General features: G+C 36.7%; 1 pseudogene; it reads left to right on the top strand.

The window, feature by feature from the left end:
- Window positions 1–15310: 15310 nt before the first annotated feature.
- Window positions 15311–18621, top strand: LOC120186535 (annotated as a pseudogene).
- Window positions 18622–27329: the final 8708 nt, after the last annotated feature.

The following is a 27329-nucleotide window of genomic DNA, read 5'->3' as shown; positions in this document are numbered from 1 at the left end:
TACTTCTTCCACTATCATTTTTGCCTCTTCAGCATCGAGCACCTTAGCAGAACTTGGTTATGGCTTTTCTTGTATAAAACCTCTCTGTCAAGGAATATCTGCTACCTTCTAAGGGTTCTCTTCTCGATTTCAGTGGTTTTTTCTGGATAACTCCGATGCTTGATATACTGCAGAATGTCGTAGTACCAAGGCTTAGTATCTTTCACTTCTTCAATTTAGTAACAATGAGCTGGGTACTCATACGACTGCATGTTAATTGGCATCATTTCAGACTCCCCGCCAGCCTTGAATGTGGCTGCCAAGGTAGCTAGAGCGTCAGCCATTTGATTTTCTTCTCTAGGCACGTAGTGGAAGGTGACTTCGTCGAACTCTTCGAGCAGATCCAACACTAGTTTTCGGTACTCTAACAGCTTTATATCCTTGGTTTCCCAATCTCCTCGGAGCTGATAGATTACCAAGGCTGAGTCTCCATATACCCGTAAAGTCTTTATATTTTGCCCAGTGCAGCCCGAATTCCCAAGACAGGCTTCATATTCTGCCATGTTATTGGTACAATCAAAGTTCAGTCTGATGGTAAATGGGTAGTGACTCCCTTCTGGGGAGACTAGGATTGCCCCGATGCCATGTCCTAGTGCATTTGATGCCCCATCGAAGTGCATTCTCCAGGAACTGTCCGCCGAAGTGCTTGCTTCTCTAAAGATACGGCCATTAAGTTCGTCTGGGAAATCAAAGTCCAGCGACTCATAGCTCTCACAGTTCTGCTTGCCAAAAATCGGATATGGCGCTGCCTTTTACCGCTTTTTGGCTCACGTATTCGATGTCAAATTCAGACAAAGCATCTGCCATCGGGCTAACCTTCCGGATAGAGCAGGTACACCCATCATGTATTTTAGTGGGTCTAACTTGGAAATCAGCCAAGTGGTGTGATACAACATGTATTGTCGAAGTCTTTTTGTAGCTCATATCAGGGCACAACAAACCTTCTCAATAGGAGGATATCGGACCTCGCAATCGGTGAACTTCTTGCTTAAGTAGTAGATGGCTCTTTCCTTCTTCCCAGACTCGTCGTGTTGACCCAGGACACACCCCATGGAGTTCTCGAATATGGATAGATACAAAAACAGAGGTTTTCCTGGGATAGGGGACATCAGGACAGGTGCGTGGGACAGGTACTCTTTTACCTTCTCAAATGCAATCTGACAGTTTCCATCCCATGTTCCAGGGCTGTTTTTTTGGAGAAGGCGAAAGATCGGATCACACTTGTCAGTTAGCTGAGATATAAATCGGGCTATGTAATTCAATCTTCCTAAAAAACCTCGGACCTCCTTTTGTGTTCGCGGAGGAGGTAGACTCTGGATGGCCTTAACCTTATCAGGATCAACCTCAATGCCTTTTCTGCTGACTATAAAGCCTAATAGTTTCCCGGATGTCACCCCGAAGGTACACTTGCTAGGGTTTAGACGTAATCGGAATTTCCTCAATCTTTGGAAGAGCTTTCTCAGATTCTCGACATGTTCATTCTCGGTTTGTGCCTTGACAATCATGTCGTCGACATAAACCTCGATCTCTTGGTGCATCATGTCATGGAACAAGGTCACCATAGCTCTTTGATATGTTGCCCCAGCATTCTTTAATCCGAAAGTGGTCTTCTCCATGTCTTCGGGATGCATCTTGATCTGATTGTACCCCGAAAATCCATCCATGAACGAAAAGTATGCGTTCCCGGCCGTATTGTCCACCAAAGTGTCTATGTGTGGCAGAGGAAAGTTGTCCTTGGGACTGGCCTTATTAAGGTCCCGGTAATCGACACACATACGTACTTTCCCGTCCTTCTTCGGCACAGGCACTATGTTGGCCATCCACTCAGGGTATTTGGCCACTTGGGAGAAAACGGCATCAAATTGCTTCTTGACTTCTTCCTTGATCTTAAGGAGCATTTCTGGTCGCATTCTTCTCAGTTTTTGCTGCACAGGCTTGAATTCTGGTTTGATTGGCAGTTTGTGAACTACTATATCAGTGTCTAGTCCCGGCATGTCTTGATATGACCAAGCGTACACATCTCCGTACTCCTGAAGTAAGACTATCAGGTTTTTTCTTGCTTCAGTCGAAAGAGTTGTGCCGATTTTAACCTCCTTTCGATCTTCCTCAGTGCCCAAATTCAAGATTTCGATCGCCTCCTCATGTGGCAGTATTTGCTTTTCTTCTTTTTCTATCATTTTCAACAATTCGGTAGGCAAGTTGTACTCCTCTTCATTATCGCATTCATCAAATTCCCCAAGACAAATGGTTGATTCAAAATCCACTTCTGGATCAGTGCCCACATTATCGTTATCTGGGAACCTGAAAGAAGAAGATATACATGTGTGAGAGGATAATATCCCACACGGAACGGTCAAGAACTAATTTTGAGAGTAATTAGAAATGAAGTACTGGAATGAATGAGATAGAGAATGAATTCAAAAATAAAAGAAAAGTTTGTTTGCCATGGAAAAGAAAAATGCATCTTTTATTAAACTTAAACCAAATGTTTATTTACCCTTACAAAAGATCACCTATTGCCCCGGGTATAGGCAAATAGGGATAGTTCGAATATTACTCTGAAAGATTCTTGTAAACCACAAGTAGTTCTTCCACCGACCAACTGCTAGGTACGAACCCATGTGGCAGAAGGCATATCCCGGATCTATCTCCGTTGTCAACATCTTCTGTGGTCACGGAATTAACGTTCAGATCTTCTAGAGCCGTTTCTAACTCGGATATAGTGGTCTCAAACACATAACCACCTGACTTGAATGTTCTGAAAAGCGGCGGGAATGTCATGGGCTTCCATTGAAATTCGTTCCCAGTCAATCTGGCCAATCTTCTCTCCCGGTTCTTTTGGATCTCCTTTTTCTTTTCATGATAACTGGGCTGAAATCCGAGCCCAAATTGGTCTAATTTTGGGATAGGATGGGCAGGATTGATCATTCTCTGCAAATATTTCCCAAAACCTCTCCCGGTTCTGGCGCCTCGACCTAGGGTTTGCTTGATCTCCATCCTTGTGCATTTGGAGAGTCGAGGTCTTGAGATTCTCTTTCCTTCCGCCACGAATGTGGCATTCACAAACTCCAAGGAGCGGAACGAACATTCTACTGCTTTCTCGTCTACTTCGATGTATGGGGCCTCTGTGGTCACGCTTTCCACGAAATCTTCTTCAGCGTTGATAATTACTAAGGCCCCGTCAATGACAAATTTAACTTTCTGGTGCAACGTGGAGGGTACTGCACCTGCTTGATGAATCCACGGCCTTCCTAAAAGACAGCTATAGGACGGCATGATATCCATCACAAGGAACTCACATAGGTGGCTGTTCCAATGGTCAATGGTACCTCGATCTTTCCGATTACCTCTCTTTTGGTCCCATCAAATGCTCGGACCACATTCTGACAAGCTCTCATATGAGAGGTATCTATTGGTAGCCTCTTCAATGTAATCAAAGGCATCACGTTCAAGGCTGAACCATTATCGATTAAGACACTTGGTAAAGCGTACCCCTTACAGTAGGTAGTAATGTGTAACGCCTTCGTTCGGCCTCTTCCTCCTGATGGAATCTCATCATCTGAAAACGAGATGAGATTATCAGCTTGAATATTGTTCACCAGTCGATCCATCTTGCTGACTGGTATGTTGTGGCACGAACGTTTGATTAAGGACATTCAACAACGCTTCTCGGTGTGCTTCCGAGCTTAAAAATAGTGCTAGCATTGAAGTACGTGTAGGTAAGTTGTGGAGCTGTTCTACAATGTTGTACTCGCTGTGCTTCAAGATCTTGAGGAACTCTTAGCTTCTTCCTCCTTTATAGGTTCATTGACGACTAGCACTCCTTTGAATGACTCCAGTGGTCTTTGCCCCACTTTACTATTACCTCCTCCGGAAGTGCTCACCTGACACTCGTACTTCCATGGCACTTGCCGATTGTCCTTATATTAAAAAGGCCGCGGTGCGGAGATTACCACCTTGGCTGGTGTTGTCACTGTCATGCTTGCCTTAGGGGTAATTATCAAAGGACTACCCCTACCAAATTTTCTATCTGATGATTCTCCGGTGGCACAAACATTTGCTTCCCAAGAATCTTGAATTTCTTCGTAAAATTCCAACTCCTTTCGATCCATCATGAGCTGGACTAACAATCTGAACTCTGGGCAATCTTGCACTTTATGCTCTTCTTTGTTGTGGTAACAACAATGGTTACCATCTTCATTTTCTATCGTATGAATATGGTGCAAGAAATCCTGCCTTTACCATTTGGCTCCATACCCAAGCCAAAGGAGATTTAATTTCTGAAACCCTTGATTTAATTCTCCTTCCCCCTTCAGTAGTAATGGCATTAATTCCTGTCTCCTGATGATTGGGCAAGGGATTCTGGCGACATTTGGTGCTCCGGAGTTGAATGTGATCCAATTCTTGTTTCTCATCCGTTGCACAAGTCTCTTGAATGCGAGACAACTTTCAATCGAATGCCCCTGCACACGCCATGATATTCGCAGTGAGCGCTCTCGTCATACATTTCGGGTAAGGGGGATTTATTGGATTCATAGGATAAGGAGACACTGCATGAGTGTCGAAGAGCTGTTGGTATAGTTCTTTATACGTCATGGGGATGGGATCAAACTGCTCCCTTTCCCTTTCTCTTCTTGGTTCCCTCTGGTTCTGTCTAGAAGTACCGGATGGTACAGCTGCTGTGGAATTTGAGCTTGAGATCGTAACCCCCTTGTTGACGTTGTAGGTGTTCACATTGTTGATATCTCGCTCCTTGTTTTTCATGGGAGGCTTTTTACTGGAGTCTCCTCCCTCAATCTTTCCTTGTTTAATGGCCAACTCGATCATTTCGCCAGCCATGACTAAATCTGAAAAACTCCCCGACGTGATTGCTACCAAATGCCCGAAGTAAGGTGCCCTCAGGGTCTGTACAAATAGCTTTCTTGTTTCCTTTTCATCCAAGGGTGGATGAACTTGCACAGATAAATCCCTCCATCTCTGTGCGTACTGTCGGAAACTCTCATTGTGTTTCTTCTCTAGGCTTTGTAGCATGACCCGGTCTGGTCTCATATCATTGATATGCTTATACTGCTCCAAGAAAGACTTGGCTAAGTCTTTCCACGTCTTGATATGAGTTCGGCTAAGCTGGTTGTACCACCGAATAGCTGAACCGGACAGGCTCTCTTGAAAACAATAGATCAGGAGTTGGTCATTCCCGCCATATCCTGTCATCTTTCGACAGAACATAGTAATATGGGCTGAAGGGCAACTATTCCCGTCGAACTTCTCAAACTCAGGAACTTTAAACTTTGGTGGAAGCACCAAGTCTGGAACTAGGCTCAGCTCCATTACGTCCACTCCATAATAATCATGGTCTCCCTGGACCATCTTTATTTGATCTTCTAATATTTTTATCTTCTCTTCCATCTTTTTAGCTTTATCTTCCTCATCAAAGTCTGGGACATGATAATCATCCGGATGGTCATCAGGGATGATTGTAGAAGTTTGTATCTTCACAGCAGGTGCAACTTTCGCTTTGGTAACGAATGAGTCCCCGGGTAGTGCTGCTTTCCCTTTAGTAGCAGATGCATCCCCGTGTAATATTCCGGGTGAGATAACCACTTGCGGGGTTGGTGGTATGGCCACTCCCTCAGAAGAAATGCCCCCTGATGCACTAGCTTGCTGTAGACCCGACAACTTGGCTACGATTTGGTCGACCAAGGACTCCTGATTTTTCTTGATGGACTCAAGAGTAGTTTCACTGTTCTGAGCCATCTTATCTTCTAGTTCCTTTTGAAGTCTTGCCATTGCTCTTCGATTTTCTCCATTCTGGCTTCCATTTGTCTCTTTTTTGCTCGAGTATTGTGCGGGTGATGTGTATCTGATGCTTGCGGTGGTACGCTCGGTGTCTGAGACATGTTCTGTTAGTTAATACGAATGTAAAAACATGGGAAATATAAAATAAACAAACATGAAATATAAAATGCAAGAAATGCAATGTATGATGTATGCAATTGGAGGCATTGATCCAGAAAAGTGTTCATTATTATAAATAATCCTTATTCAGACAAAAATGTTTTATCTTTTTAGAGACATAAAAACATATTAAAGGTACATTTGGACTAAATCCTCTAGACCCCGAACAGCTTCCAGTAGGTTGACAAGTCTTCTGCCTTCATCTGTCACTGGTTGAATGCCTTGTCGAACCACACCAGCTTCCCTTGCTAGGCCATGAAGATGACGGGCTGCTTTTTGCACTTGATCCAGGAAATCTCGGATGGTTGCGTCTCGGGCCACACCTTCGTTGTGCTTGTTCCCAACGGAAACGCCATTGCAGTCCTCCGTCGAAGGGCACCATCTGAAGCTCGTTTGCTTGCCTGTTGAACCCATCTACAATAGCTTCTAACTCAGCTATCGTCTTGCCATATTTCTCATGCTGTTTCTCTAAGTCAGCTACCCGAACTCTCAAGCGTTGGTTCTGATATTGACTATCTGCCAAGCGTCTTTGGGCTGTCTTTGTTTGTTCTTTCCAAGCTCTCTCATCAGGCCCCTCGAACTTCCTTTTCAGGCTATGAGCTTCGTCTTTCCAGTATTCAGAGGTTACCTTCAACTTGGAGTTATCCTTGACCTTATCTTGATACCCCTTTCTCAAGTCTTCGAGCTCAAAACAGACTCTTTTTTGTTCTTTTTCCAGTTTTTCTGCCCGATCTTTCTGAGAGTCAGCATCAAGCTTCCACTGATAACGTTCAGCTTCAAGTTCCTTTATCCTTTGCTTTAGCTCATTATTCACGGCTTCAAACTCGGTCTTGGCTATCTCGAGTTCAGAAGGGACATGCCTGAGATGTTCCTCCATGGTCCGGGTGTCATCACAGTCTGGCACAGGGATATTGTCATTCTTTCTCCATCTTCGCCACTCCACATAATCCGGAGTGAGCATGCTTCTGGCAGCTACAACATCCATCCGGAATACTTTCCTCCACGAATCGGCTACTTCTTTGATCATTCTTATAGCTGTCGCCGTGATACTCAAACTCTGACCTAGCTAACCCGCATGTTGCTGGGACAAACTGACGTGCTCCATACTGTCTAAGTGCTAATAGCGGAGCATACCCGACTGCTCCCCAAAGTCCAAGTAAGGTCACAGTGTCGGAGTCACCACATCGAAAAGAACATCACTGAGGAATAACCAAGGGGCTCTCCAAACAATATCTCGGTCTTGAAGATGCGTAAAGACCTTCATCCATTTTTATTTCGAGGCACCTTCATGCCATTTTAAGGTAATAAATTCACCTAGAGGTGAATAGGTGGTGCTGAAACGGCGGTAGGCAACCCCGTCAGTCTTCCAGAAGTGGCTGTGAATCCAGACTTGAAGGAGCTGATGCACCCGGTGAATCTTCCTCCGCCAGTTCTTCGGCAATGATTGAGAGATCGAAAGGTCTCAGCCAAGATGGCTGGTGCTGGATTGAATCTTCTCGAGAGTTGTTCGAATAGCTCCACTACGGTGGCATCGATGTATCCCAAGGTCTTTGGGAATAAAATTAGACCATACATACCTAATGCAAACAGGTCTATTGTATTCCACTCATCAGGATGGTGCTTCATTAGTTGTTTGATATGAAGCCAAGCGATTCCTTCTCCACTACCCTTACATCGAGCTCGGTCAGTTACCCATTTTTCATCAACTCCGGCAACCTTAGCTAGTGCATTTTTGAAAGGTTGACTTTTAATGTGCTTAAGGTAGGCCGCTCGAGTTTGATGTTTTCACAATGCAGCTGCGTAGTGTACTCTTCTATGGTGGGCACCATGTCTTCCCGGTTAAAGGTGAAGCAACTGTATCCCGGGTTCCAGAATTGAACCAAGGCTCTAATTAAGGGCTCATCAATCTTAACATGAAGCAGAAGTGCAACATCACCGTACCGTTGGCTGAACTTCTGTTTCACCTCATTCTTCTAACTGTCCCAGATGTCCCGGAGCTCTTGTATGTCATTCTGCTTTAGGCTGATTGAGGCGTAGCTAACCAGCTCTGACACATAGCTGTCTTGAAGACTGTCTCCCTTTTCCTTCTGAGTCTTCTCGGACCATAGTCGTACCTCAGGGTTTTTAATCTCTTGTATTACAACACCTTTATCCATTAATTCAGATTATTTTGTACGTAATGAACGTCTTTTTAGGGATCAATGGCCTTTTGTTATGATGCAAATGCTAAAAACAAACACAAAGGCAAACGGTTAGTAAAATAAAAATAAATGGAAATAAATAAAAATAACAAGAAATAAATGGTAATAAAAACATAAGGAAAAACAAATGGTTAGGAAAGAGTTGTCCTAGGTTTTGGAATGTGGTTTTGGGGTAGGCTCTATTTCTTCGAAGTCTCCTGGTTTAGGTTCTAAAAACGGTACCCGAGTTCTCCTTGCTGGTGCCCCCTTGGGCTTACCAGTCCCTTAGTCCTAAACCCATCACAGGCTTGTGTGGACTAAGTTAAACTCGAGGGGACACATTCCCTTATGTCTATGCGGAGAATAAATTCACACGAAGACATAAGGTATATGAATCCCGAAGGCTACTTGCTAGGCATATGCGGTGAATAAATTCACACGAATGCGTCGCTTTCACCCCCACTTAAAACGGGTTTGGAGCTCGGGTTTAGAGCCTTAGATGAAAAAAGACTTTAAGGGCTGAAATCATTGAGAAAACGATTAGTACAACTATTTACGCGAAAAAATATAATCAAAAGTAAGCAATAAGGATCGAAATGTTACCTTAAAATTTAAACTTACCCTTTTCGTTGAAAAGACAACTGGAAATTACCTTAGCCTGACTCACTTACCTGTGTCCCCAGCGGAGTCGCCAAGCTGTCGGAACCGTCTTTCGGTTGAGCCCCGGAATTGGGCTTCGACTTGAAAAATGGATTGGAGTCGCCACCGATTATTTAGTTAAAAATAAATAGGTTAATCGGATACCTTATATCTTACCTGATCTGCATCTTACCAAGGATATGTCGGATTCGGGAGTCGGTTACAGCTAAGGAAGGATTAGCACCCTTGAACTGCCCTTTCGGTACTACGTAATTTCCAGTTGTCTTTAATTAAGAAAGTTGTAAATTTAAATTAAAATGTAAAATGACGATCCAAATTACTTACCTTAGATTGCTTAAATTGTACCCTTAAAAGATCAAGACATATAGATAAGGAATGCAATAAAACACCTAAGGTAAAATGGAAAACAAATAAGATGAGGAAATATAGAATATAAAATAATATATGATGGTAATAATAATAAAGATATAAACAATGGGAAAAATAAAAGATATATAATAGTAATAAATAAAAAAACTACAAAACTAAAATAAATAAATAACTATAATCAAATATGTACATAAAAAAAAGGAATAATGAAAATAAAATGAAAAAATATAAAGTAGAATAAAATGAAAACGATAATGATGTAAAAAAAAAACACGAAAAATATATAAATATCAAATATATTATTAAAAAAAAAATGAATAGAAATAAATATACAGATAATAATAAAAGGAAAAAATATATGTTTATATACGCTATCAATAATACTTAAAATAATAAAAATAACGATGATTATGTGTATATATATATATGTATAATAAAATAAAATAAAAATATACATAAAATATATATATATAAATAAAGGAAAAATATAATAATAATGAAAATAGTATAATAATAGTAGGGACTAAATTGAAAACGAAATAAACTCAAGGGTCAATTTACAAGGATTTCGGGTTCAATAATCGATTCAGAGGACCAAATTAAAGGTTTTTGAAACTGGAGAACCAAAACGCAAATCTCTCGCTTCTTGCAAAAACACGCGGGTCCATCAAAACCGGGTCGGGTCCAGGCGCGGGTCAAGAGCCGCTATAAAAGTTAAAATTTTTAATCTCGCTCATTCTCTCTTCACCAAACGAGAGAACTTCTTTCTCTCTTTCATTTCCTCTGCCTTGTTCTTCAAAACGAAGAACAAGGCTATGTATTCCAGAAATCGGCCGCCCTGGCCTCCTCTCGCCGCCTTGCCACCGCCGTTGATCGGCGACGGCCGCCGGTCATCGGCGGCAACCTACTAAAAAAAAACTGGTTTTTTGAAAGCTCTTCGCCCGCACGTTTTAAAAACCAAAGTATTTTTTCCAACCAAGCCTCGGGGAACCGTAGATCTAATAGAGAATATCACGGTTCCCGTGTGTTCATCGGGCCCAAATCTTCTGTTTTTTTTCGAGAAAAACGACAAGGACATAACGCATGCAAGGGAAAGAAGTAAGAAAGGTATAAACTTTCACCTTTTTATTTCTTCTTGAAACGTTTACAAGGCTCGTTTTTTTGCTGAGTAATTTCCTGTGTGTGCTCTCGTGATTTCCAGTATTTTTGTGTGTCTCTTTTCTTTCCTAAAAGCTTCTAATTACATGACTTTATAGTGATAATCCTAGGCTATTTTTAGAGTTTTAATCTAAGTAAAACTCGGTTTGTTTGTGGTGATAATCCACGATTCTGACTTGGTTGTTTTTGTGAAAACATGTTCATTGGCGTTCGTTTGGTGGCCGAGAGTCTTGCGCCGGAGAACTCGGATCCGTTGGAGAGAAGAAACGTGCAGTCATGGAGAGTTGAAGGGGAGAACGGCGCTAGGGTTTCTGGAAACCCTAGCCTATTGGTCACGTGCCTTGGGCTGCTGAGGCGTTGGATCTGGGTCACTTGTATTTGGGCCGTTTGTTATCATTTTATTTGTAAAGGGCCTGTGTAAAAAAAAAAAAATTAAGTATGTATATTATGTAATGTGGTTAGAAATTATTATATGAAATAACATTATTTAAATCTGATGAAATTTAGTGTCTTCACATGTTAAGTTAATTAATAAACTCTTGCATATGGATGGGTACATGGATGGACCTAGGCAGAACGAGTGAGAGCGGTCGTCCCTCTAGAAATTTAAAATTATTATATATTTTAGATTTTATTTATATATTTTTTATTAAAAATTTATTTTCACATCTTTAAAATTTTATAAATTCAAATTTATTCCTTATAAATTCGAGTCTGTACGTGGATAGTTGTAACTTGCGAGTGGTAAATGTGGTGTAAAGGTAAAGGATATCAATTATTTTGATATTTTTGAAGTCATTAGTCACACGAAAGGCAGAAGTTGCTGGATTTTATGGTTCGGTGGTCGTCGCTTACTTTTAAATAATATATATAGGTTAAATTATGCGTTTAATACTTAAACTATCAGTTTTGATCTATTTTAGTATCTAAAATTTATTTTATTTTAAAATCATATCTAATATTTAATTTTGTTTTATTTTAGTATATCGTCGTTAAAAACTTAACAGAAGGGTTCGTCGGTCACCGTGTCTACAGTCGTGACCGTCGTATCTGTCGGTTAATGAAGCACAAACTTCCAATCTCGTACCTTTTCGACCCCTAAATACAATTCTGGCATTCGTTTCACTGGGAAACACCTCAATCTCCCCAAATCGACGATGGACTCTTCGATTTCTTCATTTTAGTATCTAATTTTTTTTTTAATCATATATAATATTTAAATTTTGTTTCATTTTAGTATATCGTCGTTAAAAACTTAACAGACGGGTTCGTCGGTCACCGTGTCTACAGTCGTGACCGTCGTATATGTCGGTTAATGAAGCCCAAACTTCCAAACTCGTACCTTTTCGACCCCTTAAATACAATTCTGGCATTCGTTTCACTGAGAAACACCTCAATCTCCCCAAATCGACGATTGACTCTTCGATTTCTTCATCCTTCGATCTCCATGGTCCACTGTCTGATGGGCTTGAAACTGGACTACGATGGTTAACTCATCATTCTCTTGTGATCCATTGTTCAGATTGGTCATTCGCCCATCGAAGTTATGTAACGTCAACTCATCCGTTAAGTTTTTAACGACAGGGTATCAAAATGAAATAAAAATTAAATATTAGGTATACTTTGAAAAAATAAAACTTTAATTTCTAAAATAGACCATATATATATATATATATATATATATATATGTGTGTGTGTGTGTGTGTATATCACTTGGCAATACTAGATGTCATCCCCTTTATAGCTTGCTTTGATTTCTTAGTTAATTCAATACACATTTTGCTGTATAAAGTAGGTTCAATGAATTGGTGTACGTGGTAATACTTGATATAATATATGATTTTAATTAATTTAAAAAGCTATTAAATTTGAGATTAAGGGATACTTTTGTCTTTGTAGTTGATTTAATTTATTATTTTATTTTTTATAATATTTTTGTATTAATTTAATCATCGAATTTGTTTAATTATATCATCCTAAACTCTCACCTCTAAACTCTAATTTAGGACTTCATTTAGATAGATCAATTGATAGTTGTATTCTGATGAATAATATATGCATTGTGAGTAGGGATGGACACGGGACCCGAACCCGACAGGTTCTGATTCGATCCGATCCTATCAATTTTGATTTTTTTTTTTGAAAAAATTGGATTCAGGTCATGTCGGGTCAGATTTTGTAGAGATTATGGAACTCGGACCTGATGGGTTCCGAATCGATCCGATCCTATCAATTTGATTTTTTTTTTGAAAAAATCGAATTCGGTCGTGTCAGGTAAAATTTTGTTAGGGTCGGGTCAGGTTCGAATTTAGGGCGAAAAATATCCAACCTAGCCCGAAAAACTGTAATTTTACCTTATATATTTAGGGATAATTGCAATAAGACCCATATATATATATATATATCAATTAAATCCTATTTTTTATCGAATGAAAATAATATTCTTTTATAAATATATTATTTCGGGTTAGATCGGATTGGATTTTATCTCAAAAGTACGTGTCAAATTTAGATCGGATGAAGAGTATATAATTTTCGGGTTGGATCAGTCTAGTTGATCGAAAACCCGACTCAACCCAACCTATGTTCCATCCCTCATTGTGATAGTTTTTTCATTATTTGGGATCCAATCATCCAACTTAGGGGTGTAAACGAGCCGAGTCGAGCTCGAGTATTGCTGAGCTCGACTCGACTCGAATCGAAAACTCTAAAATGGAGCTCGACTCGACTCGAAAACTCGCGAACTTAAAATTTTCAAGCTCGACTCGAACTCAAAATCCTGAACTGAAGCTCGTGAGCAGCTCGAAATGAAAAAAAAATCTTAAACTTAACTCGATTGAAGCCTCAAACTCAAACTCGAACATGAACCTTAAATACATGAAATCTTACTGTATTTAAAAAAAATCAATACATAAATATTAATATTATTATTAATTTATTTTTTTAAATAAAATCTTAATATATTATATTTTCGAGCTGCTCACGAGCTTTTCGAGTCGAATATCGAGTAGCTCATTAAGAACTCGAGTCGATTCCATTTGATCCGAGTATTTATCGAGCCTTGATCGAATTGATCTCGAATAGCTCGCGATCTGTCTCGTCTCATTTCTATTCCAACTCGACTTATATTTCGATATAATTGAAACCTAATATGTAAGGACGAAATTAATATCCTATATCATGGTAATCAAATTATTAAATTTTAAAATTATAATAATTTACTAAACATTTAAGCTCAAAATTTATCCTTTAAATTAGCAAAATCTTAAATTCATTTCTCTCCCTCTCTTTAAAATGTTAGTTTAAAGACTATAAAGTAATGATAAAAGCCAATTGGGAAGTAGAGAATTTATTAGCCCAAAAGAAATAAAACTTGGACTTGGCCCATTAAATAATTCAGCCCAACAATGTTATGAACAAGTTAAAATAATTAGTATAATTATAAAGTTCATCCTTGTACTTTATAAAAAATAATATATTAGTACCTTTATTTTATTTTATCAAAATTTGATCTCTACTTTATGAAAAATTGAGAAGCTAGTCCGTTTGGTTATCAATGTTTAAATATTGACAATAAATCATTGACTTAGAGATCAATCATTCAACACAATCAATTTACTTTAACGGTTAAAGAGATAATTGTTATACTTAGAGGTCCCGGATTTGAGCACCAGCGATTATAAGATATTTGAGTGTTCATTCTAAAATGGTTGAGAGTCTTTGGAACAAAGACTATCACTTTTGATTACCCTAAACTAATAAAAAAATTAAAATAGAGCATTTTAATACATGTTATGAAATGATCATCCAGCTCAGTTGGTAGACAAAAAAGGCTCTTAACCTTGGGGTTGTGGGATCGAGTCCCACGGAGGGTATTTTATAATTTGGAGGTCTCCTACGGAAGCTGTTCTCAATCTGGCGTTTCTGGCGTTGAGGGTAGCCTACTATCCTACTTCCTCTTAACCTGGGAATGAGGGTTAGCTAATTTTTTAATTTTTATTTTAATACATGTTATGTTGCAAACAATATTGAGCAGTGATCGAACAACGACGATAATTAGAGTGAGGTTAAGATTTTTTACGAGAGAGAGAGGAAAATAACAATTGATTTATCATACCGTTAATGAATTAGCAATTGAGTGACTAAAAGAATAATTCAAAAATATTAGTTTCTTACAACTTTTTTACATTTAAGTGGCTAAAACAAAAATACGACTAAAGTTTAATGGCTAATGGTGTAGTTAAAACCTTAGTTTTATTATGGAATAAACGGGGTAAATTATACATTTAGTATTTAAACTATCAGTTTTAGTCCGTTTTAGTATCTAAACTTTCAATTTTTTAAAATAATACCTAAAGTTTGGTTTTTGTTTCAGTTTAGTACCCACCGTTAAAAACTTTAGTTTTTGTTTCATTTTAGCACACCGTTCAAAAATTAACATTAAATTTTAATTTTTTTTGAAAGTTTAGGTACTAAAACGGATAGTTTAGATGCTACACGCGATAAGTTTTTAACGGCGGGACACTAAAATGAAATGAAAATTAAATTTTGAGTATATTTGCAAAAGTTAAAAATTTAAGTTTTAAAACGGACCAAAATCGATAATTTAAGTATTAATAGTGTGGTTAATGCCCTAATTTTATTAGGAATAAACAAATTGTAATTAACCCAACAACCACCAAAATTAAAAGAGAAAACAAATACCTACTTGTCTTCTCTCTTCACATAACTGAGAATCCATGGGCAAAACACAAGGTACACTTGCGGAGATCTCAAAGGGTTTTATTACCCCTTGGTGTTTCCGAAGCCCCCTAAGCTCTTAACATAAACTCTCGTTATTTTCCAGTTTAATTCCATTTTTCTTTACTCAAAACCTAAATTAGAACAAATTCAGAGGCTATATCCCCCCCCCCCAACCCAAAAAAAATAATAATAAAAGAAGAAAAGAAAAGTTTTTGATGGAGATGGCAGCTTTTTCTTCAATGCATTGCCCCCCTTCATATTCTTCATCAATAAATGGAGGCAGAAATCAGAGCTTTATTTTCTCTGCTTCTCCCAGAGTTTCTGTTCCAGCTAGAGCTAAGGTCTTTGTTCAATCTCCTGGAAATTCCCATCAAAATTTTGCCCTTATGCAAGATGGTTAGATTCTGAAATCTGGCTTCTTTTAGCTTTTTCTGGGAAATCTGCAATTTTCTGTTTGGGTCTGAGGGAAAGTTTTAACTTGACTACCAATTAGCTTGAATCACAATATATATCTGATTTAGTTTTGTTGTTTTCTATTACATGGGTAAAGTTATTAACTTATAAGTTTAAAGTCCCATGCTTGTGTGTGCCGCTGATTTTCAATTTGTTTGTTGTTTTCTTCTTTTGAATGCATGCAAAATCTGGGAAATCTGTACTTTTTTGTTTGAGATTGATGAAAAGCTTTGACTGTCAATTAGATTGAATCCAACTGATTTTGTTGTTTTTCTTACACGAGCATAGTTATTAACTTCCATGTATTGTTGATTTTCAATTTGCTAGTTTAGATTTAATGCTAGGTGCTACTTGCTTATGCATGCATGTATGTATGTAAGTATGTATATGATATTGTTTTCATGCTTAGGTGCAGTGGCAACAAAAGTGTCACCTGTGGCAAAAGAAACACCTATGGAGAAATCGAAAGGTGACTTGTTGTCAGTTACATCTTCAAAGGAATGTGATGAAAAAGCAGGTTCTGATATCAATGAAAAGGAGTCGACTGTTAGTATCACGGTGGTTGGAGCTTCTGGGGATCTTGCGAAAAAGAAGATATTCCCTGCGCTTTTTGCACTTTATTATGAAGGCTGTCTTCCTAAGGTCTGTGTCACATTAGTATCTTCTTCTAAACTACTTGAAACTTTGACCCGGAGAATGATGTAACTTAATTTGTGCTCGAAAAAATGTGGGTTAATTTTGTTGCAGCACTTTACCATCTATGGATATGCGAGGAGTAAGATGACTGATGCGGAACTAAGGAATATGGTGAGCAAGACCCTTACTTGTAGGATCGATAAAAGGTGAACTGTTTTCCTATCTTTTGTTTGCAACTTGAAGTTCGTAGGCATCTGAATGTGGATTTGATTGTTTGTTTCTTTTAATTGGTTATTGAACTTATAAATGGGTGTAATATGTGATTCCAGGGAGAACTGCGGCGAAAAGATGGACGAATTTCTTAAAAGATGTTTCTACCACTCTGGTCAGTATGATTCCGTGGAAAATTTTGCACATTTGGACAAGAAGCTCAAGGAGCATGAGGTAATGAATTTTTGATCCGGTTAACTGGAATAGTGAGCTAATGCCGACTGGCTGTTTATGATCTCTATACAATTGAATATATTTGCGGATATTGAGGGTTTCGAGTTTCGACGTTATTAGTTATGGGTCATGCAATGGTATTTTACGTGCAAGTGTTCTTCAATATCTAGTACCATAGGGGATTCTGCACACACCTTACTATTCGTTTTTGTTTTGGTGAAATGAATTATTTAAGCCGTTCTTCTCATAATGTGAAAATTCAGTTCTTTTTGGTGACGACAAACTGCTCGTGCAGGGCGGGAGAGTTTCTAGTCGCCTCTTTTATCTCTCTATCCCTCCAAACATTTTTATCGATGCCGTAAAATGTGCAAGCACGGCAGCTTCATCTGGTAATGGTTGGACCAGGGTCATTGTCGAGAAACCTTTCGGTCGAGATTCAGAATCTTCTGCTGCGTTAACAAAAGCGCTAAAACAGTACCTAAATGAGGACCAAATATTCAGGTACAATTTTCCTGCCTTCATTCGTGCTTGTTGTGCAGAGAATTTGAACCGCAATCTGATCCGATACTCTTTCTACAGGATAGATCACTATCTAGGAAAGGAACTTGTGGAGAATCTATCCGTTCTTCGGTTCTCCAATCTTATTTTCGAACCATTGTGGTCGAGGCAGTTTATTAGAAATGTACAATTGATATTTTCTGAAGATTTCGGAACCGAAGGACGTGGAGGGTAATCTTCCATCATTTCACGGTTTTTACTATTTAGCTAAAACGACGAAACACTTGACTTCTTTTTGCTTCTGTTGTCGTTTTTTCTAGGTATTTCGACCATTATGGAATAATTAGAGACATAATGCAGAATCATCTTCTTCAAATACTCGCTCTCTTTGCCATGGAAACTCCCGTAAGTTTAGATGCGGAGGATATAAGAAACGAAAAGGTAAACTTATGCGAACTATATAGACACTTAATAGTATGATCTTTTGACTGAATCACTTACCGGGTGCCAGGTTAAGGTGTTGCGGTCAATGAGACCGTTGCGACTCGAAGATGTAGTTATAGGCCAGTACAAGAGCCACACTAAAGGAGGAGTTACTTACCCCGCTTACACGGACGACAATACCGTGCCGAAAGATAGCTTGACCCCTACTTTGCGGCAGCTGCCTTGTTCATAGACAATGCAAGATGGGATGGGGTGCCTTTTCTTATGAAATCCGGAAAAGCTTTACACAATAAGAGGTAAACGGAATCGCAGTAGAGAAAATTTCGATTCGCTTAGGTTCGAACTAGTATCTAGCAACGGATTATTTAATACAAGGTTGTTGCTGAGATTTCTTTCACCTCCAGGGCAGAGATAAGGGTACAGTTCAGGCATGTGCCTGGCAATTTATATAACCGGAAATTCGGAACCGATCTCGATCAAGCTACAAATGAGCTTGTCATTCGAGTGCAACCAGATGAAGCTATTTATTTGAAGATCAATAACAAGGTCCCTGGACTTGGGATGAGATTGGACCGCTGTAACCTAAACCTTCACTATGCTGACAGGTAAACAAGCCATTTATCTGTTTCGTCGGTTATTAGTTATACGGAACAAAATGCCGTATGTAGTCTCTCTTTTACTGTTGAAAGATGTCGATAGAAGTTCCCGCCTGTTCTGAGCTTATTGGCTTGTTGTGTGTAGATACTCGAAAGAGATCCCGGATGCGTACGAGAGGCTTCTGCTGGATGCGATCGAAGGTGAGAGGAGGCTATTTATCCGAAGCGATGAGCTCGATGCAGCCTGGTCACTCTTCACTCCCGTTTTGGCGGAACTCGAAGAGAAAAAGATTATACCGGAATATTACCCATACGGAAGCCGTGGCCCTGTCGGGGCTCATTATCTTGCAGCCAGATACAATGTTCGGTGGGGAGATCTCGGCGTAGAACAGTCAGCAGCCTAAGACTACATTTCGACGTCGCCGTCGACGTAGATTTACCGGAACAGAGAAGCTTTGCATTCAAGTTTTTGTAAAAACCAATTATAATGAGCGAAGAGATGGATTTGCCTTTGCCCCTTCTTTCTTTATTTAAAATGTGATTTTGCATTCATAACTTTTGTAGGGATACTGGTTGAAAATTTTAGTATAATATTTTAAGGGTAAACTACATTATGGGTCAATGAATTTTTTAGTCAGTAAATTTTGAATATTACAAAATGGTTATTAAACTTTTTAAATGATTATAAAATAATCATTAAATTTATCGAATTATTACAAAACAAATTATCATTAAATTTACTCATAATATTTTTCTTGATTTTTCACATAAATATGTTTTTATTTAAGATTATATTTAGGGTTGCTTCACCCCAATTTTTCTTGTACCTATGTCCATTGTCCAACGTATTTTTAGCACTAATATAGAAATGTAACCCTCCAAGTACATACACGTGTCAAACACATAGCATCTAAAGTCTAGGTCCTAAAACGGATCAAAATTAATAGTTTAGTTACTAAACGAGTTAAATTTTTTAACGATGGTTACTAAATGAAACAAAAATTAAACGTTAGGTATGCTTTTGAAAAAAACTAAAAGTTTAGGTACTAAAACGGATTAAAACTGATAGTTTAGATACTAAACTCATAGTTTACCCTGTTTTTTTTTACTAGACAAGATAAAAAATAATTAAAAAATATATCGATATATTATAATAATTATCTCACATCGCCATGACTATACATATACTAAATCTCTAACCACAACACCGTGCAACTATGTTTCATCATATGTACCACATAATCATCACGCATATAAACGCATATAAACATGAGTAGGCATCATGGTGTAATTAGATGGTCATTTAGCATTTCGAGACTCACATCACGCAAACACAACTCTCGTTGTCTAGCACCTAAGAAGTCTCTGAGTTCACATAGCATCGGAACGTACGTCTTGCTAATATATTCCTCAAAATTACTTTAAAAATTCTTTATCTTAAATCTAATCGTCTACTTTACAAAACTCGACTCAATCCGACTAATTCGATTTATTTCTTAAAAGATCTAACTTCAGCTATTATTTTTGGTTTAATGGACCGAACTGAGTCAGAATTGGGCGAGCCTCTCACTCGGCTTTCGCCTCTTAAGCAGGTAAATATTTTTTTTGGGCTTTTGGCATATTATTAATTTCCGTTACTGAATAAAATAACGATGAAAATTTCTAAAATAAAAAAATGTGTATTTTAAGTGAAAATTTTTAGACTTTATTTGGTTTATAAATTAAAATTTACAATTATTTGGATCAAATTAGACTTTATTTTCTATTCAGTTCATGATTAATTTGTTTATGAATAAATATTTTACATATTTTTTTATTAATTTAAGAGTGATTATAAAATAATATCTGTTTAAAATAATATCAATTTATTTGATAATGAAAGCTAAAATAACCTAGACATACAATATGCTTGAACCCGAACCTCTAAAAATATCAGTCATCCATTTAACTATTGAAGTAACTTAATTCATGCAAATATTTTACATATTAAATTAGTCAAATAACTCTAAAATTATATATGTATTGTGGAAATAAAATTGATCAATAAAACCAATTTAATCAATATAATTTGATTTCATTTTAAATTATAGAAATTAAAATTATAAAATATCATTTCTCTTCTATCTAAATTATTATCTTCTAAATATATTCGGATCGAGTCGGATCATTGTGACTTCCGAGTTACACAACTCACATGTGCTAGTTTTTACCATTATTTATTTTTTCTGAAACAGTATCTTTAAAAGAAACTTTTACTTAATGGTACGGAGATATTGTCCCCCTCTGCTTTGTGCTGAGCCCCCTTTACCTTTTACTGTACAATTTTTTAAACATTGTTTTTTGCGTAATGGTTAAATATGTTCTTAGTCCCTATACTCTTTGTACATATAGAAATTGGTCCCTATACTCTCTTTTTTATATTTAATCCTAAACTTTCCATATTCAAAAAATCAAATCCAGTTGTCAGCACCATTAATTTTTCTCGTTAAATTGAAGTTAATACGTCACATTGTTAAAGTTTCCGAATATTTGCAGTGTGATTCTTTGGTGAAGAAATAGATTATATAAAAAGGAGGATTTATATTTCATACAATTATATATTTTTATGTAGGACCCTAGAGTTTTACGTAGTCTTGTGTAATTTTCTTGTAATTTACCACAGGCTATAGTGAAAATCATTCTTCCCTGTATGTGTTTTTTAATATTTTCTACGTAAATTTATGTGTTTTTGTTTGTCACTATAAGTAAGAAACATCAACAAATTTGATGTAAAAGTTTAACGTTGTAAACAGCCAGACTTGCCTTTTTAAATTCGAAATGTAGAGGGATTAAATTCATGAAAAATAGGAGTAGGAAGACTGAATTTGAAATACACAAAAAGCTCAAAGGGTTGGAGCATAATTTACCCACAAAACAGATCCAGACGTGAAAACTATCTAGTGAATTGGTGTGAAGAAAAGGACAAATATAAAGTTACTCGAACAACCCAAAGGAAAAATCACCATCAAACCTTCGTTTTTCTACTGCAATTTTTTTTTAAAATTTTGTGTTGGGGGAACAGAGGTGCATGTGATAGTCCCAGAAATGGCTAGACAAAGAAACCAACAGCAAAGTCGTCCAGTCCCTACCTATTCTCGCTCCACGTGGTTAGCTCGGGTCGAATCAGCTTTTTGGTCAAACTGATTTAACCCGAAAATGTATATCTTCCACCTGAAATATGATCGATATGAGTTTAAGGGTGATTTCATCTTACCCCAAGCCGATCTTATTTTTTAAGATAAAATCCGAATTTAATCCGACCTGAAATATATATATTTATAAAAAATATTATTTTTATTCAATAAAAATAGAGATTTAATTGAAAAGTAATATATAGAAGGTTGTTATTGTAATTATCTCTAAATATATGATAAATTTATATTATTTCTTGAGTGGAGTCGAATCAGATATTTTTCATCCTATATCTGAACTCGAACCGACCTAAACATATTTGCTAAAAGATCCAATCCAATTTGAACCATGTGGTTAACATGTGTGGACCACTAATATATTTATATAGGAATATTGTGAGTATTAATTGCGATCTCACAAAAATCCATCCAATCCTTTGCCATTGACTGCCTTCAATTCAGTATATTCCACCATGTGCAACTCTCTCATGTAGGGTACTCAAAGTAGTTTTGGGTAAATATAAAATCGAATCGGGTCGAATTTCATTTTAAGATCAAATTCTCTTAATTTTATTTTTCGTATCCACTATATTTAAATTTTAAATCTTATTTGAAGGATATTGATTTACTTCGCAAATAAAATTAAGATTGAATTTCGGGAAGATTCAAGTTGTCTAACATCAAAGTTATACGCAGAGATGAACATGGGTCGGACAAGCTAGAATTTTGGCAGACTTGAACTTGACTTGGGTATTCTATCTCTCTATTTGTTAGCCAAAACGATTCAGATTTAGAGAGACTTCACTCGACCTGAACATAAGATGATTTTTGGGATAAAAATTATATTTGACCCGACCCAATAAAATATAAGGTAAACTACGCATTAATACATAAAATATCAATTTTAGTATATTTTAGTGCATAAACTTTCAAATTTTTTAAAATCATACTTGACGTTTAGTTTTTGTTTCATTTTAGTACCTACTATTAAAAATTTAACGGACATGCTAACGGTGCATAGCTCCGGTAGAAGGATGACTAATCCGAAAGGTGGACCACGAGAGAGTGACGAGTTGACCAACATAGTCCCGTTTTAGGCCCATCACATGGTTAACGACGAGGATCGGATGATGACGAAATGAAGAGTCCATCGTCGATTTGGGGAGATTGTAACGTTTTCCAGTGAAACGGATGTCAGAATCGCATTCAAGGGGTCGAAAAGGTGTTGAATGGAAAGTTTGGGATTCATTGTCCGACGGATGGGATGGTCCGACGAGCACGTTCGTTAAGTTTTTAACGATAGTATACTAAAATGAAACAAAAACTAGACGTTATGTATGATTTTGAAGACAAAAAAAAGGAAAGTTTAGGTATTAAAACGGATCAAAACCGATAGTTTAAGTACTAATATGTAGTTTACCCTAATATATATAATTATATTTTTGTTGTGGGTCTATTTGGAATAGACAAAGATCAGGAGAGACAGAGGGGAAAAAAGTGAAGAACAAGAACTGAATTTTACCAGTATTTTCCAACTGATTTTATCTATACAATTTTTATTCAAGAGGGTCATCAGTCATCACATTTACCTCACTTGTACCTTCAATTTCAAACTAAAAACGGTGAAAGAAAAAAGAGAAACAAAAATGAAGTATGAAACACACTTTGATCACCTAATCTCTATGAAGATGATGAAAGCAAACTAGGACAAGGATTACCTCAACCACCTTCTAAGATCACTAGTTGGAGATTTCACTGCCATGGCTCTCGGTGTAGCAAGAGGAATAGTTAGACTGTTGTTCCAATCCAAGATGTGATTCAGCTACACTCCTAAAACTTGGACTCCTCAAATTGCGAACATAACCTCCATATCCCGTCCGAATACCACTATTCGGAGCGGCCACAAACTCGACCCGCCCCGCCCCGCGCCCATCCCTAATTCTAGCCTTTGCAGACTCAGTTGCTGCCATGTAATTAAGCAACATTGCAACATTGTTGCCACTACCACTAGCATGAGTATCAACCCTATCCGTGTAATGGTAATTAGACCTTAAGCTTGGTGTTTGAGATGAAACCGAACTCCTATCCCCTATCTCCATCATGGAACTCAAGCTTTTCTTGTCCTCATTATCATCTTCGAGTTCCTCCATTCTCATTGGCTTTGAATCCTCCAATGACATGCTTAAATCTTCTGTCACATAAACAAACTCCCCCAAAAGGCTAGGGTTTTCAACGTTAGAAGAAGAAGAAGAGAGTTGACGACAGGATAACTATCACATCAGCAAAAAAACTAACGGAAGTAACGGCAAGGACCTTTCTGGATACAGACTAAAAGTTTGATAACTGTATTGCAAGTTTCAAAAGTTAGGTGACCATAATGCAAGTTCCCTAAAAGTTCGGAGACTATTTTTTTAGTTTACCCTTAAAATAATATTGATATTACGTAATTGTTTCGTATAATCCTTTTCCGATCTGAGTGGGTTGGTAAAGATGAATCAGCAAGTCTAGTCAGCTTTTGACTCTACCTACACATGGCTGAATCTCCACTAGGTTTATAAAGCATGGATGGAGCATACCATAAGTTGATATATGGACCTACCACTGCCATTAATGTCCATTTTGTTGCTTTATTTTTCTTTTAAAAAAATTTAGGTACAATTACACTGATCAAATTATCTCAATAGTTAAATGAATGATTGTTATTCTTATAGGTCTCGGGCTCGAGCACCAACGAATATAGCAAGAGTAATTGAATAATCATTGTTAAATGATTGAGAGTATTTAGAATAGATATATTACTTTGTAATTACCTTAGCTTAACCAATTTAGCCTACTTGTCACGTCATCAACCACAGTGGATCGCCATGTCAGTATTGTATCGATCAACGACGGAAAACACTGGTCAAAGGGCCACGTTGAGTTTATTTTATGAGTTGGAATGCCACTTTAAAAGAAAAAATAGTACAAGGGCTACATTGGGTTTTTTTTAAGTATAGGGGTTTGGATGCCTTTTTACCTAAAAAAAAATATTAGATAACAAAATTAGGGGTCAAAACCCCTCGTGAAATCTACATAGTTTCTTGATGGTGTGACTAAAATCTAAAATCTTAAAATTTTCATGATTTGAACAAGATTAAGTATAAAGAATTTACAAGTAAGGACAAAAGATGTGTATTATAAAAACTTGAAAGTGTCTCTTGCGCCAAAGAGTGGGGATGATATGGATATCCATATTTAACCAACATTAAATTTTGGCCATATAAACAAATGTAAAAAGGTATCATAGAGTAGGTGAAATGAAGGTAATGCTGAATTTTATAGGGCATCCCATTGGGTCACTCTCACCCTAATAAATTCGACATCGACTAAAACTGAATCAGTTAATCGACTGGATCAAATTTTAGTTTAACAAAAATTTCTTAGTTAAAATAAAATCAAATTGATCCAAATAAAATGATCCGACCCGAACCATCCGATCAAGTCCATCAAATAAATAGTACAAGGGAGATAAAAATGAAATAGGTGATTGATTGTGTTCTGCAAGTAGCCAAACAGAATCCAACGTGTGGAGATAGGGGATGTTTGTTTGTAAAGCTTGAAATACAACACAAAAGGGTTCTCCTTTTGCCAGCTTATCACAATCCCACTCCATTTATTCCATATCATCAACCCTAAAGCTTACACATAATAAGTGAGGCCGATAAACGTATCCGTTTATCGTATCCGTATATATTACTGTCCTCCGATTATTAAGTCCGTCGACTATTAAGAATTATAAAATAGTTCTCCGACTATAGAGTGTTGTTTTATTGAGTCCCCAAACAATCTATCATGTACCAAAGTCATATTTTTTAAAAAAAAAATTTACAATATTCTGAGTTGAATACTAACCTACTGATTGTGATGTAATAAAATCTGATTTCAAAATCTCAAATGACTACCATATCTAAGCCATCAAGATAACGTCCATCTTAGACAACCGCCAATCTTTTAACGAAAAATGGCGAGTTCGGAACATAATAAATAGTAAGTGATAATTTTGTACTTTTTAATAGTCGATGAACTTGACAAAGTAACATTCTATAGTCGAAGGACTATCTTATAACTTTTAAAAGTCCATAGACTTAATGAAGCAATACCCTATAATCGAGGTACTATTTGTATATTTTACCTTATTTTATATATATGCGCATGAATATATCTTAATGTGTTTAATTTAACTTTTATAACCTAAGCACATATTTATTTGTCTGTTAGGTGCTTCACATATCACGTATGAATGTTCATATATATATATATATATATGGATAAAGGTTTACACGTTAGCAAGTAAATTTTTCTTAGATTTATAAATTATATATTTAAATAATGAAATTCACGATTTTATTTCCATTTAAGAAACATGCCCTAATTTGGTAATGATAAAATAATAATAGAAAGATGAGTCATTGTTGAATTGGCCTATTAAAATATTTATAAAGAATGGGTGAAATAGTAATTATAATATATATTATAAAAATATAAAATAGTTGTCTTGCTTTGGTTAAATATCAAAATATATATCCTTAAAAGTTTTAAAATAGGAAAGGGTTAATTTCACAAAATGTTTTAATCTATTATTTATATATAAAACTAAGCATAAAATTTTAAAATATTTTAATTGAGTCCTCAATTATTTGCTCTGTATATTTTTAGTAGATATTTAATATACAATATCTAAATTGTTCATGCAATAGGTGCACGTACATTTATAATTTAACTTGTTTATTTTAAATATATTTCATATTATGCTTAAGATATCATGTAACGCTCGAACTAATAATAATAAACAGATCTAATTGATACGATAGTCGGATAGTGTTACGTTGAGAATCCATAAAACATTTATAAGTTTGAGAACCGTTTAAAGCCCGAATCATAATTTGAGGACATACGCTACCAATAAAGTTTCGGGATGTTCGGATCGAGTTTGAGTTTGGGGTGAAAAAATCCAACCCGAAAAATTATAATTATACCTTATATATTTAGAGATAATTACAATGAGACCCACTATATATCATTCTTTTCAATTAAATCCTTATTTCTTATTGAATAAAAGTAACTTATTTCTTATTGAATAAAAGTAATATTTTTTTATAAATATATAATTTCGAGTCAAGTTAGGTTCATGTTTCATATCAAAAGGGCGAGTTGAGTGGAGAGTTTATAATTTTCAGGTCGAGTGGAGGTGTGTAATTTTTGAGTTGACTGGAAACCCTACCTAACCCGACCCATGTCATCCCTAGACGTAACTACTCAAACCTGAGACCTCTAGAAAGAAAAACATTCTCTTATACTGCTAAGATCGCTTAATAAATTTAAAAAATGCAAAATTAAATCATTAATAAAAATAGAAAAACACAAATTGTATAAAATTTAAAATTTTTAAGAATATGATAGTGCCCGAACATCCTCTAGATCCATTCCCAATTAGGGATGAGCATTTAAATCCGACCCGATCGGGTCAGATTTTTTTTTTAAAAAAATCGGGTTCGGGTTTAGAGTGAAAAAAATCCAACCCGACCCGAAAAAAATATAATTTTACCCTATATATTTAGAGATAATTACAATAATACCCCTCTATATATATATATTTTTCAATTAAGTCACTGTTTTTATTGAATAAAAATAAATTTTTTTATTATTTCGAGTCGGGTCTGGTCAGATTTCTATGTCATATATTTCAGTCGGTGAAAACTTGTTTTGGTCGGGTCGGGTCTCGAGTGGAGACTCTCTTGCTCTCAGGTCGGGTCGGGTGGATCAAAAATCCGACCCAACCCGACCCATGCCCATCCCTATTCCCGATGGTTCACTTGGAGACAAAATAAAAAGATAAATAAATGATAAATAAAAGTAGTTGTTATGCGGCTCCAAAACTCTTCGTCCAATTCAAGAGCCAGCCATCACCCACCCAACAAAATACACACACAAATCCCCTCACAAAC

The sequence above is a fragment of the Hibiscus syriacus genome, unplaced genomic scaffold (assembly GCF_006381635.1).
Source record: "Hibiscus syriacus cultivar Baekdansim isolate YM2019G1 unplaced genomic scaffold, ASM638163v2 tig00113548_pilon, whole genome shotgun sequence".
Classification (NCBI taxonomy): Eukaryota; Viridiplantae; Streptophyta; class Magnoliopsida; order Malvales; family Malvaceae; genus Hibiscus; species Hibiscus syriacus.
Note: the sequence above shows the minus strand (reverse complement) of the source record. Positions and strands in the feature narration are given on the sequence as shown.